General features: G+C 45.1%; 1 protein-coding gene across 12 annotated transcripts in view; it reads right to left on the bottom strand.

Annotated features, from left to right (window-relative positions):
* Positions 1-13,223, bottom strand: part of RBFOX2 (RNA binding fox-1 homolog 2) — a 262,724-nt gene that overhangs the window by 148,379 nt on the left and 101,122 nt on the right. The gene's annotated exons all lie outside the window — the stretch shown is intronic.

The following is a 13,223-nucleotide window of genomic DNA, read 5'->3' as shown; positions in this document are numbered from 1 at the left end:
TTAGTTAGAAGAGGAATCTCTGGACCTCTGATAAGGTTACATCCCACCTGTCTCCTTGCAGGTGGGATGTAAATCCCCAAAGTGCACAGAGTGGCTCGAGAGTCTTTCATTGAGCGGAGCACCTCATCTGTCTTATTCGAGAACAGCTTTTCTCAATCAAAAGATAGGTCTTCGACTTTCATTTGAAGTTCTTTAGGGATGCCCGGTGCATCACTATGGCCGTGGTTCTGGCGGCTGTGTCCGTAATGTCCAAAGACACTTGGAGGGCTGTTTCAGCGATGAGTTGACCCTCATTTACAATCGCCTGAAATTGTGATTGTTTTTCCTCAGGGAGCTCCCCTGTGAACAAGCTAAGATTCCCATAAGTATCAATCATATTTAACCAACAAGGTTGAATAATTGGCAACTCAGAATTGTAATGTCGCCGAGGAGTAAACTTTTTGTCCAAAGAGGTTGAGCCTCGTGTTCCTTATTTTGTGGGGTCTGTCTAAACTGTTGTTGTTTGCCACATTGATTAGCATTGACCACCAAGGAGTTGGGAGGCAAGTGTAGGAAGAGGAAGTCCACCCCTTTGGCAGACATAATACTTTCTATCCGCCCTTTAGCATGTTGGTGGAATTGAGGCTGGTGTCTGCAGACTGTCTGCTGGTTCCAAAATTGCATCACTGATGGGCAGACTGATTTTGGAAGTAGATGAAGGTTACAGAATTTGTACCAGCTTGTGCTGATTTGTCTGCACTTCCTCCAACGGGATGTCCTGGCTTTGGGCAACCCACTTAAACAGTCCCTGGAACTGCGTGAAGTCATCCGTCGAGGTAGATGGCGGTGACATGATGGTGACATGACTAACTAGCTACTTACCATATTTCTAAAGGTCTGGCAAGAGTAGGGTGACCATATGTCCCATTTTTAAAGGGACAGTCCAGTTTTTTGGGATTTTTTCTTATATAGGTGCTTATTACCCCCCACCCCGTCCCATTTTTTCCACTATTGCTATATGGTAACCCTAGGCAAGAGTGACGAACACTGCCCCAGAGCTCCATCTTCAGCCGAGGAGAGTTGAGAAGGAACTGGAGGGCTCGGGTGTGCACACGCTAAATGTGGCACCAACAGCACCGCAAGACGCCTACTGAGCACGCGCGGCCACTGATACCGTAAATCTCTGAGCGACGGTGTCGGGATACTCGAACACCTGAAGTGCAGCACCCATAGGGACAGCACTTGAAGAAGAATCTTTATTTCTTCTGACTACAATGGCATTCTGTGCACTGGGTCTGCATATGAGGGATCACCCTGAGCCCTAGTCCCGCCCCCTTCTCCTTCTTTGAACACTGCGTTGCTTCATTTGAAATTACCTCTCCTATTGAACTGGGATTGTGGTCTCTGGGTAATAACTTTGATTTCTCTGAGTCTGTTCCTGGAAGATTAAGAGCCTTACTTTAGGAATCATGTAGGGCCCTTTAAGGAGAGAAACATTGAGTCTTCACATGCACTAGTAACTACTAAAACTTTTCAAGCTCCTCCCCCACCAGGAATATGCTGTGAAAGAAGAGGGCTGACAACTTATCTTTCAAGGAGTGGTCAGTGGATCACTGCTTTGGCCACAGGAATGATCTTGTTGAGACTGACAAAGCCGTAGAGCCATGTGACATCACAATGTCGATAAGCCCAAATCAAGGTAGGGCAAAGTCTTGACAGGTCTGACCTCGTCTCTGGCACAGGAGATTTACTCAGTTTCTGCAGCCCACCGATGGCTCTAATGAATCAGTTGATAGAGTGAAGCTTACAGAGAAAACCTTGAAGCCATTCTCCTCAGAAAGCTTCCATCTTCCTGTCCTCTTTCACTTTCCTGGAACTCTAATTGCACAAATCAGCCAAGCTATACTGAGAGAGTTGATGAATTGACCTAAAGGATCATGAGCCCAAAAAAGACAGATTCACACCAATATGTAGATAAAGCTCCTAATAGGCTCTGAAACCTAGGCTATTCTCACCTTTGTTCAGGCTTCACTGATGGCAACGGTATTGATGTGCTCTACTTGTTGGAAAAAGAAAATCAAGGTCTGAAAGCCAGAAAAGCACCTCTATGGAGAGCGGAACTACATCAAAAAGACTCAGTTCTGTCTCCATCTGTCGGCTGGGAAGAACTATACCCATGTGCCTGGACTGGCACAGAATATCAAAGAAAAAAGATGTAGGTTATTGTTGTAAGATGTAAACTCTTGGCCAGTAGCAGATTAAAAAAAAAAAAAAGACATGTCAGACACAGCTGTTTTCTGAGAATGCCACAACAGCAATGAAGCCAGTTGGATGTAGAGGTTGTGAACTAACTGAGCAAAAGGTGTACAAACACCCTGAAAACGTGTTCATTTTTATACAGATACCTCCTCCATCCATCTCTCTCAACACTTCTTGTCCTGGCAACAAACACCCAGATCACAGCCATGTTGTTTTCCTCCAGATCCCAATTTGTATCATACACTAGTAATATAATGAGACCAGAGCCCTTTGGGACAGGGCTGTCTTTTTGCCATATATCTAAACAGTGCCTAGCACAATGGGGCCCTGATCCTTCATTGGTATCGCAAGACAACAACAAACAAACAAACAAACCTGGGTTCAATGAAAAGATGACAAATGAGTAGCATCAGCATGGTAACCACTCTGCGTTTACCAAGGAATGGCCAGCGATCACATGGGCGCCAAAAGCTTTGGTGGCCTGATAAGCTCATCAATGACAGACATAAACTGAACATCAAGTCGAACTGCTTTACGGACCTAGCTAGGGATCGATCCGGGTGATGCTTGATCTCCAAGGCAGCTATGTCACTTTGGGATTTCACAAGAAGATGATAATGATGATATGAAACATCTTATCCTCTCTCTTCCAAGTGGCTTTACACATACTTTGAACAGGAGGATGACACGATGGCATTTACTAAATTGACCTTCAACCAAAATCATTCAAAAGTAATTGTCTAGAATTGAAATGCTACCACCTGAACTTGGCTAGCAGATTTCTTTCCTACCTGTCCCTATCACCGTGCCCAAATAACCAGCTTGCCACCAACCAATCAGTGTTCAATCTCTCCTCTCAACTATTGTAAAGCTATTCTTCTCTTGCCACTTTCAGGAATAAAACAGAAACAGGAAGTGATTGTTTAAAAAGGAACAAGCAGAAGCCATTTAAAACCAGCAAAAAGAGGCAATGTTTATCAACACATTGTTGCATATTTTGGACATCAAGTAATGCACTGTTAGACTACATAGCACCCAGAATGATGGGCCCCTACTCCTAGCAGCTACTGGAATAATTATTAACAGCAGTACACTTCCTGGCCAATGGCACACTGGAAAAATATAGTTTTTTGTTCCTGCATTTTGCTTGGGGGAATAAGGAGCTGGGGAGAGAGAAGAGATTCAACAAATACATCTAGAGAAAATGGCACAAGACCACGGTGGGGGAGGGGAACAGAGGAACACTGACTGGGTGAGTAATGTGACTCATTATAACGTAACCCCCAGAATTACAGAGCTTTCTCCTTCATGGTTTCATACATGTAGGCTCAAATGAGACTATGCATTTCTTATCTCTTAAGAGACAGTACTCCCTAATATTCTGTTCTATATATGTTCTTACACTGCTTTCATCACCATAGCATCTGCATGCCTTCCAGCAGTGCATTAAACAACATGCCTAACATCAGTTACATGTTTGTTCTCTCATCCTCTCCCCACGGGAGGAGCATGTGCTGTGGATATTTTTATTATTATTTTATAAATGGGGCTGGTACTATCACCTATTATTAAGGCTGCCCAACACTTCCCATTATAACACCTTGTTGTCAGTTGGTTACAACTTCAGCAAGCTATTGTTTGGGCTGAAATTTTCCATGTCAGGTGTCTGCCTCAGGCTGCCTTTTTTTGGGGGGGGGAAGGGCGGGGGTTGGTTTAAAACACAATTTCAGCCCAAACTGTTCCACGTTTCTGATGAAAAGCCTAGAGAAAAATATGGTGTTTTGCCCATGTTAAAAACATTCAGCTACTTTTCCTTTGAAATGGAATAGCACCCTCATGCTTTGGAGCAGGGCCCTGAAATTTGGCAGTGGGTGGACTATGTGGGCCTATACCTTTTGTCATCCTTGTGAAAATTCACCCAAATTTGACAAAGTTATAAGCCTTTGAAAAGCCACAGTTCCCACACACTCAGCAGAGACTTCTTACCAGTTAAAACCTCCAATGATTCTGTCCTCCCTGAGCATGTTACAGCCTCTCTCAGCTCCTAGTGCTGACCAGACCGTGCACGTGCCATCCACATAGAATGGCTGGGTATGCTCCAGCCCAGTGCCACAAGGGCAAAGCTGGACTTTCCATGTAATGGCTGCTCTAGGCTGGGATGGGACTGGGCACCCAAACTGAAAGCAGGGAACCTGGCTCAGCTGCACTCTCAACTATCCCCTGCGGGCAGCCTGGCAGCATACAAAAGGAAAGTGCCTGGTTTGAATGCAGAGGGAACAGAAGTCAGACCAGTGGTTAGGGAAAGGAGTAGATGTGGGACAAGAAGTCTGGTGAGACTAAGAATGGAGTGGGATACTGGGGGAAAGAGAAACTGGGACTGCAACGGGCTGGACCAGGTGGCTGGGATGGGGGGGGGGAAGGAAGCTGGTGATGGAAATGGGGGGGACTGGGAGACAGTTGGCGGGGGCACATGCAGAGATCAGACAAGTTGTTGGGAGAGAAGGGGAGACTTGGATTGGCTGGACAAGGAGGCTGGGACTAGGAACCAATATGTGAGGGGAATGGGGCAGGGAGAGGGTAGACTGAGCTGACAAGAAATTGAAGTGCCAGGGGTACGGGGTGGGGGGAAGGAGAGAGGGAATGGGTCTAGGAGACAGGATGGGAAAGGGTGAATTGAAACTAACTGAGCAAGGATACGGAGTGGTGAGGAGGAAATTGGGATTCTGACAATGAACCCGGAGGGGGAGACTAGGATTGGGAAAAGACACTGCAGTAAGAAGTCTGATGAGGGGAGACTGGGACTAGGTAGAAAGACAAGGAGAAGGAATCAGAGTAGGAAGAGATAGGGCTGGGGACAAAGGGCTGGGACAGAAGGGGTCACGTTTGGGAGGTTCAGGCACAAGAGTCTGTGCCCACTAGGGCAGTGGTTTTCAACCAGGGGTCCGAGGCTCCCTGAGGGGCCTCGAGCAGGTTTCAGGGGGGGCCGTCAAGCAGGGCCAGCATTAGACTTACTGGGGCCCAGCGCAGAAAGCTGAAGACCTGCTGCATAGGGTTGAAGCCCGGGCCCTGAGCCCTGCTACCCAAGGCTGAAGCCAAAGCCTGAGCAATGTAGCTTTGCAGGGGCTCCTGTGCATGAGGCTCCCCAGGCAATTGGCCTGCTTGATACCCCCTAATGCCGGCCCAGGCTTTTATATGCAGAAAATCAGTTGTGGTGGCACAGGTGGGCTGCAGAGTTTTTATAGCATGTAGGGAGGGCCTCAGAAAGAAAAGGGTTGAGAATCCCTGCACTAGGGCACACTCGCCTCCTGAGCCTGGAAAGGAGCCTAAAGTCTCACCATTCCTTTACTGTCAGCATATACCTGAGAAATCATCTGGCAAAGCGTACGTCTCATCCCCCTTCTAGTGCTTGTTGCTATCAGTTACGTGAAGTGACAGAGTAGCTCAAGTGGCAGAGGTCTGTGCTCTGGGCCTATAGAGTCCAACCCTGCTGATGAACCACGTGGGTGCCAATAAGATGCTACAGGATGGAACTTTTTTTTTGTTTGTTTGCTTAAAAAAAAAAACACCTAGGAAATTACATACAAAAAGTATGTTAAAAAGTTACTGAGAGGTTGCAATATCAAGGACTCAAAAATCAGGAAATACCAGAATTAAGGTTGCCTGTGCAACCTTAATTCAGTCTCCTTGTACACATGTATTATGATACAGTACATGATCACATATGGGGAAAAAAACTAGGATCTTTGTCTCATTCAGCACACAGGATCACAGGCACTGACTTTCTGATTTCCCCTGGGGTGCTCAATCCCCACTCCACCCCAGCCACCCCCCATCCCTTCCCCCAAGACTCCACTCCACCTCGTCTCTTCCTACCCCTGCTCTGCCTCCACCCTGCCTCTTCCCACCTCATTCTATACCCTCCCCTGAGCGTGCCCCGCCTCCTCCTGCCCCTGCTCCTCCTCCTCCCCCCCAGCGCCTCCTGCCCACCGCTGAACACGGCGAGGAGCTGATCGGCGGGGCCCGCTGGTTGGAGTACCCAAAGAGTTGGGACCTATGCACAGGATGGACCTGCTCTGGAGATGAATCAGGTCTGTGTAGCAAAGGAAGCTGTTGCCTGTAGAACCCCTACCTCATTTGTTGCAGAAGTTGGAAGGTGTGTAGTGAATAAGGCATGGGACTACAGGAAGAGAAAGAAGGCTCTCAGGGTCAAGGCAGTTGAATGCTGCCCTGGAGAACTGGATTCTATCCCTGCCTCTGACACAGTTTCTCTATCATATGGGACAAGTCACTTTAACCAAACTTTTCACATGTGATAACTGATTGTGGGTTCCTCATTTTCTGGGTGCCCAAACTGATACCCTAGGGTCTGATTTGTAGAAGTGCTGAGCTGTAACTGAAATCAATGAGAGCTGTGCTTTGAACATATTAAGTGCTACACAATACTAAGTAATGGAAATAATAACACCCCCTGCACTTTACAAGGGTGTAGTGAAAAATCAAATGACTGTGATGCACTCAGATACTACATTAAGGAACACCATAGAAAATCCCATAAGGAAATTAATGAACAACGAGGATAAAACAAAATATTGAATAGCTGCTCAGAAACTGAACACCTTCCATCCTGTGCCCTGAATGAGAATGTGGGCCTGTGGAAAACATATCATAATGCATATGCTCAAATGGGCAGAATTAAGGTTCAATTCTGGAATTCCCTAACATTGGGGCACTTGACTTTGCAACAAAGTTCTATTAACGTAGCTTTCTGTACAGTATTTATAGACACCCACACAGCCACGGTTTACATTAGAGAAGACAAGGTCTAAGAAATATCAGATCTATGCTTCACTTTCAAAGATCTCATTTAATTGGTTAATTTTGAGAAACACTTCTTATGCCCTTAGATCACTACCCAAAGAGAATAAATAGAACTATAATGTGTTTTATAGATCAGTATTTACATATTTAACAAAGACCCATGCAATTCCAACCATTCTTCCAATGTTTTCAGAGATCCAGCCCCAAGCACAGTATGTGAAAAGTTCAGAGGCATGGATGGCCACTTGCTATGTGACTATATATACTGCGTCCTGTGAAAAACACCCTGTGCTGATCATACTATGCACTGGCACTAACCAACCTCATGCAAGAGGACAAATGAAAGAAAGACATGGCATGAGCTGAAGTATGTTGCTAAGGCCCAGCGTTGGCAGCAGAACTGGGTTTCTAGTCCCCAGGGTGGTAAAGCTGATGAGCTGAACGCCTAGGGGGAGGGAAAAGAAAAATGATTCTATGCAATCCAAAGAGAGACTCTAGAGCGAGCTCCCCTTGCAGTGAAGACAGGGCAAATGAAACACGGATCAAAAAGAAAAAGAAGACAAAGGAAGAAATATTACAAATGAGTTGGTAAGCGAGCTGACACCACTCCTGCTTGCAAAGCAAATAGTCATTAGAGGTCTGGGGAAAGGCTTCATTTCCATAGAGCTCGGGTGAAAGAAATCTGCTCTGTGAAGCCAGTCCTCTCACAAACACTCAGCATGCACCCTGTGCACAGCTGGGAGAACCGAGGAAATTATCTAGAGACACTATAATCTCTCGGAGATCAGAGCTATGAATCCAGTGCTTTCCTATCAGGAGCCTAGCAACAACATGGACCTCTGCTCCATTAGTCCCTCCTGTCTTTGATGGCTTCAACCCTCTCAGAGAATGGGAGGAAAGGTAGATTGATCAAATTGCTTGCTGTGGTTGCTGCTCTTTCTTCTAACCTTTCATATTACAGCATATATTCAGCAAGGCAGCGTCTGTGTAACTCTTCAGTCTACATCCTGCACTCTATAAAGCACTCCTCAGCATAAAGTGACCCTACATTTGTACCACGTGATTCATTGTATACAAAGGGTTAAGGGCCATACCTCTGATGTCTAATGCGAGGGTAAGGCTTTTCTATTTAAAAAGCAACTAAGGGCTGGTCTGTCTACACATAAACTTGCACTCGTTTAACTACGTCAATTTCCAAAAATCTGTTTTGGTGCAAACCTGTGTGTGGACACTTACTGTCAAGGTTCCTCCCCCACTCTGAACTTTAGGGTACAGATGTGGGGACCTGCATAAACACTTCTAAGCTTAACTACCAGCTTAGATCTGGTTTTGCTGCCACCATCCAGATTCCTCAGTGTCTGGAACACCCCCTTTCCCCCAAAACCTTCCCCTCCCTGGGTAGCCTTGAGAGGCTTTTTCACCAAGTTCCTGGTGAACACCGATCCAACCCCTTGGATCTTAACACAAGGAGAATTTAACCATCCCCCATCCTTTCCCCCACCAATTCCTGGTGAGTCCAGATACAATCCCCTTGGATCTTAAAACAAGGAAAAATCAATCCGGTTCTTAAAAAGAAAGCTTTTAATTAAAGAAAGAAAGGTAAAAATCATCTCTGTAAAATCAGGATGGAAAATACTTTACAGGATAATCAGATTCATATAGCCCAGAGGAACCCCCTCTAGCCTTAGGTTCAAAGTTACAGCAAACAGAGGTAAAATCCTCTCAGCAAAAGGGAACATTTACAAGTTGAGAAAACAAAAATAAGACTAACACGCCTTGCCTGGCTGTTACTTACAAGTTTGAAATATGAGAGACTGGTTCAGAAAGATTTGGAGAGCCTGGACTGATGTCTGGTCCCTCTTAGTCCCAAGAGCGAACAACCCCCAAAACAGAGCACAAACATAAGCCTTCCCCCCACCAAGATTTGAAAGTATCTTGTCTCCTTATTGGTCCTTTGGGTCAGGTGTCAGCCAGGTTTCCTGAGCTTTTTAACCCTTTACAGGTAAAAAGATTTTGGTGTCTTTGGCCATGAGGGATTTTATAGTATTGTACACAGGAGGGCTGTTCCCTTCCCTTTATAGTTATGACACTTACTGTGGAATAAAATTTGATTGAACTAAACATGGGTCAGACTGAGGAAAAAAAATTGGCATACCCTTCCAAACTCGGCCCACAGAATAAGCTACGAGAGACTGCTCACAATAGATTGTACAGACATTCAGAATATGATTGTGCATGTACTTTGTGCTCTTTTGGGTACAAAGAAACCCATGGACTTTGCTGTGCTCCTTGGGCTTGGCTTCCCATTGGTAAGGACATACCCACTGGGCTTTTTGTGCTTGACCCTCCAGAGTGTGTGGGAAGGCCTCAGATGTCCTGCTCCTTGGGTTTAGCTCACTCTTGATCAGTATGTAGGAAAAAGGGTGGTGTCTCCAAACCAACATGCTCATGGTTCAAAAATGAGCTGTCACTTGCAGATCTTCATAATATGATCTTCCCTTTCCTTTCTTACATGCTTTGACGAGCAGTTCAGTAGTTAATACTTTCAATGGCAAAACATCCCTGGGTACCTCAGTTAGCCCCCACTGAGATGAATGGGGCAGTTAATGGCTTTTAGAGATATCATTTCAGATCAAAAATACAGGTAGACATCACTGCATTAGTTCACCTCAAAAATATGAGCCAAATATACCTCAATAACCATAACAGCTAGAGACTTGGGACTTGTCTACACTTGGAAATTTAACCAAACAGGTATTCCAGAATAGTTTGTTCATTATAAGCCCCATGTGGACACACTTATTTCAGAATGAGTGTCCATACTGCGGCTTATACTAAAATAGCTATTCCAGAATAGCTACTTTGTTAAATTTTCAAGTGCAGACAAGCTGTTATTTACACTTCAAGTGAAAGCTTAAATTCAGGCAAATATGGCAGCAGCAACACATAAGTGCTGGTATGCTGTTCTGGTACACAACAGGTGGATCTGAGCCACAGTGCTACAGTCAGTAGCATAAAGCAGCTTTAGCTAGATTGATCCTAGCCATTTTTATTCTAAAATACAAGCGTCCAGACACGGACTCGTACCAAACTAAGTCTGTTTTCATTCCCACCTTTGCTTATTTTCAGCTCAAGGGTGCAGAAGGAAAAGGCTGGGATGTCAGGGCCACCAGCACTTCTTTCCCTTCCTCACCACAAGCCTCCTGTGGACTGCAGCAGCAGGACTCCCATCAGACTTCACCCTTGGCTAGTCCTCTATAAAGAATATTCTCCTTTCTGAGTTTGACCATTACATGTTTAGCCTGCCCTACTGCCAGTGCCTCACAGCAGACTTTGTAGAACTGCATACATCACACTGTAACACTATTAAGGTAAATAGTGTTTCTTACTACTGTAACGGTGCAGTTCCACTGTTAGCCTGCCTTCTCAGCTTCTCACACCACAGCCAGCGGTTTCCCACAGATTAGGTCATCACGTTAGATTTTAAATTGCCCACTCTCTGGATCTCTACAGCCCAGAATGCACTGCATCCTACAAAGGCTTTATTTAAAATATCCTTTGACACATTACAAGCTAGAGAGTACAGATCAGCAAGCAGGAAATTTAATTTGAATGTGGAATATGATGATGGCTCATTAAAAGGAGGCGGCAGTTATAACCCCCAAGCTATTGTGTTCTGGCTACTGTACTGTTCTGGGCTGGATTTTACTCTGCACTCTCAGTTAGAGAAAAGTGCAGTTCCTTTGTATTTTATTTCATTGCATTATTTACCAAATAGCATGTGGCAGTGTCCAGTGTTGCAGGATCACTTAAGAAAAGATCACACTGTAATGTGCACGCACCAGGGACAATGTTATGATTGCCGTTGGAACCTTAACTCTGGATTTCCTGGCTTGTGCATTTTAAACCTCAAATTTAACATTGTATTAATGTAGCTTTATACACTAAATTAAGGAATGACTCAGTACAAATCTCCATGGATCTACAGATTCTAATGTTCTATGCACAAAAGACACTGAACAGAGAAAATACAGCACAGGGAACAGAAAGAGCCATGACCACAAGCACTGAAGCAAGAAACCAGAGCCCAATTACAGCATGGATGTGGCACAGCAGACTCAGAGTCAAATCAGATAGGTAACTCTGGGTTCCTAGGTTTTGCCACTGAAGGATACATGGTAAGGGGTGGGATAGCTCAGTGGTTCGAGCATTGGCCTGCTAAACCCAGGGCTGTGAGTTCAATCCTTGAGGGGAACTGGGGTAAAAATCTGCCTGGGGATTGGTCCTGTTCTGAGCAGCGGGTTAGACTAGATGACCTCCTGAGGTCCCTTCCAACCCTGAAGTCAGTGAGAGACAAAAGCATAAGAGGGACTGTAGGATGCACTGGGAGGCGGAGGCAAAGGCTTCGGGGGAGGAGAGAGAGAGAGACACCATCCCCAAAGAACAAGGGTCACAGAAAATTCCCCCCACATTGTGCCAGGGAGAAAAAAGAATGTTACTGGTTACCCATTTTTTAATTAACATACTTGGTATTGAAAAGAGCCCTGAGCACTAGTTTAGCAGCTGAAACCCTTTAAACATCTCAGTTTAACTATAATCCTGCTAAAGCAATAGCGGATCTGGGAGTTTGGGGTGGAGATAAGAGGAAGAGTGGTACATAGAGCATAAAGGAAGAAAATGTTCTTCAATCTGCTGGGAAACTGGCCAAAACTAATCCTTCTCCCAGGATCCACAAGAGCAGCAGGTCACAATCACTCCCATTTACAGATGAAGCAAACCTCTAGTATGAGGCTCTTTTGGCTGACACATTGGCAGGCCATATCCCTTACATCCAGAACTGTTTTACACACACACACACACACACACACACACACACACACACACACACACACACACACACACTAGAGCAGACACACACTACTGATGTCTGCTCCCACACTTTAGCCAATCTACACTGGAGCTGGAGGTGTAATTTCCTGATATACACGTACTAGTTTTGATCCAGCTAATGTGCAAAAAACAGCAGTGTAGCTGCAGCAGCATGAGCTGCAGAAGGGGCTAGCCACCCAAGTACCAATCCAGAGTGCTGGGCACGATTGTACTGGAGCTGGCTAGCTGTCCTGCTGCCTGCACCACTGGGGCTACACTGGTACTTTTAGCACACTCGGTTGATCAAAGCTAGCATGTGTACTGTACATCTATCTGAGCTGGAAATTACAGGTCCAAAGTAGGAGCACCCATAGTCAGCGGGGAACTATCACACCATTGTCACTTATTAGCTAAAATCAGTACCAGCACCACTGAACAGCTTCTCACTTCACCCCATCCAGCAGATTAAGCAGCAGTCTTATCTGCTCCACAAGAAAAGGCCTATCTAGCCCTCCTAGGCAAAACCGGTGGCCACATTCAGGGCCCAGAATATGTGGTTGGAGAAGAAAGGAGATTTAAAAGTTGAAATCTTTTTAAATTAACAGGGCCAACCCTATAAAAACAAGCAAGTGTGCATTGCCCAGCATGTGTACGTTACCCTATGATTACAAAGCTAGAGTGTGTGCACAATGGAAGAACGTAAAAAGCAGCAAAACACCTCTGTGTTCCAAGGCTTCCTTTGTTTTCCAAATAAACCGGAGGGAAGGGCTGGGAGAGGGGAGATGTGATTTCAAAAATGACAGTGACAGAACCCCATAACTTCCCCAGTAATGAATATATTAAACTTTTGACCTGATTATCCTTAAATCAAATGTAGGAGCCTGCAATCTTGGGCATATGGGTAACAGAGCCAAGGGCAAACGACAGATTTCAAGGGTACCAAGGAGCAGAGAGAATTATACATCCTAGCCAAGCAGCCGAACAGCTGACTACTCCAGAGAAAATTTCAGAATTTGTTCAGAGGATGAAAATTTATGTATATTTTATAAAGCTAGCTAGATATTTATCATCTCACATGCATTTTTCCTGTCACTATATCCCATAATCCACCAGAAATTCCTGTAATCCTGGCACCTCTGATAAAAGCATCCTTGCATCTGGCCACATACTCCCCAATTACAATGCTAATCCTCCCTGATCATATTCTCTTCTCCTGACATTTGAGGATCAAACTTCTTTCTACCCTGTACACCCCCAGGGTGCCCCTCAGTCATACCAAAATTCCACAAAGCATAGGA

The sequence above is a fragment of the Mauremys mutica genome, chromosome 1 (assembly GCF_020497125.1).
Source record: "Mauremys mutica isolate MM-2020 ecotype Southern chromosome 1, ASM2049712v1, whole genome shotgun sequence".
Lineage (NCBI taxonomy): Eukaryota > Metazoa > Chordata > Testudines > Geoemydidae > Mauremys > Mauremys mutica.
The sequence above is the reverse complement of the archived record's forward strand: the minus strand, read 5'-3'. Positions and strand labels throughout refer to the sequence as shown.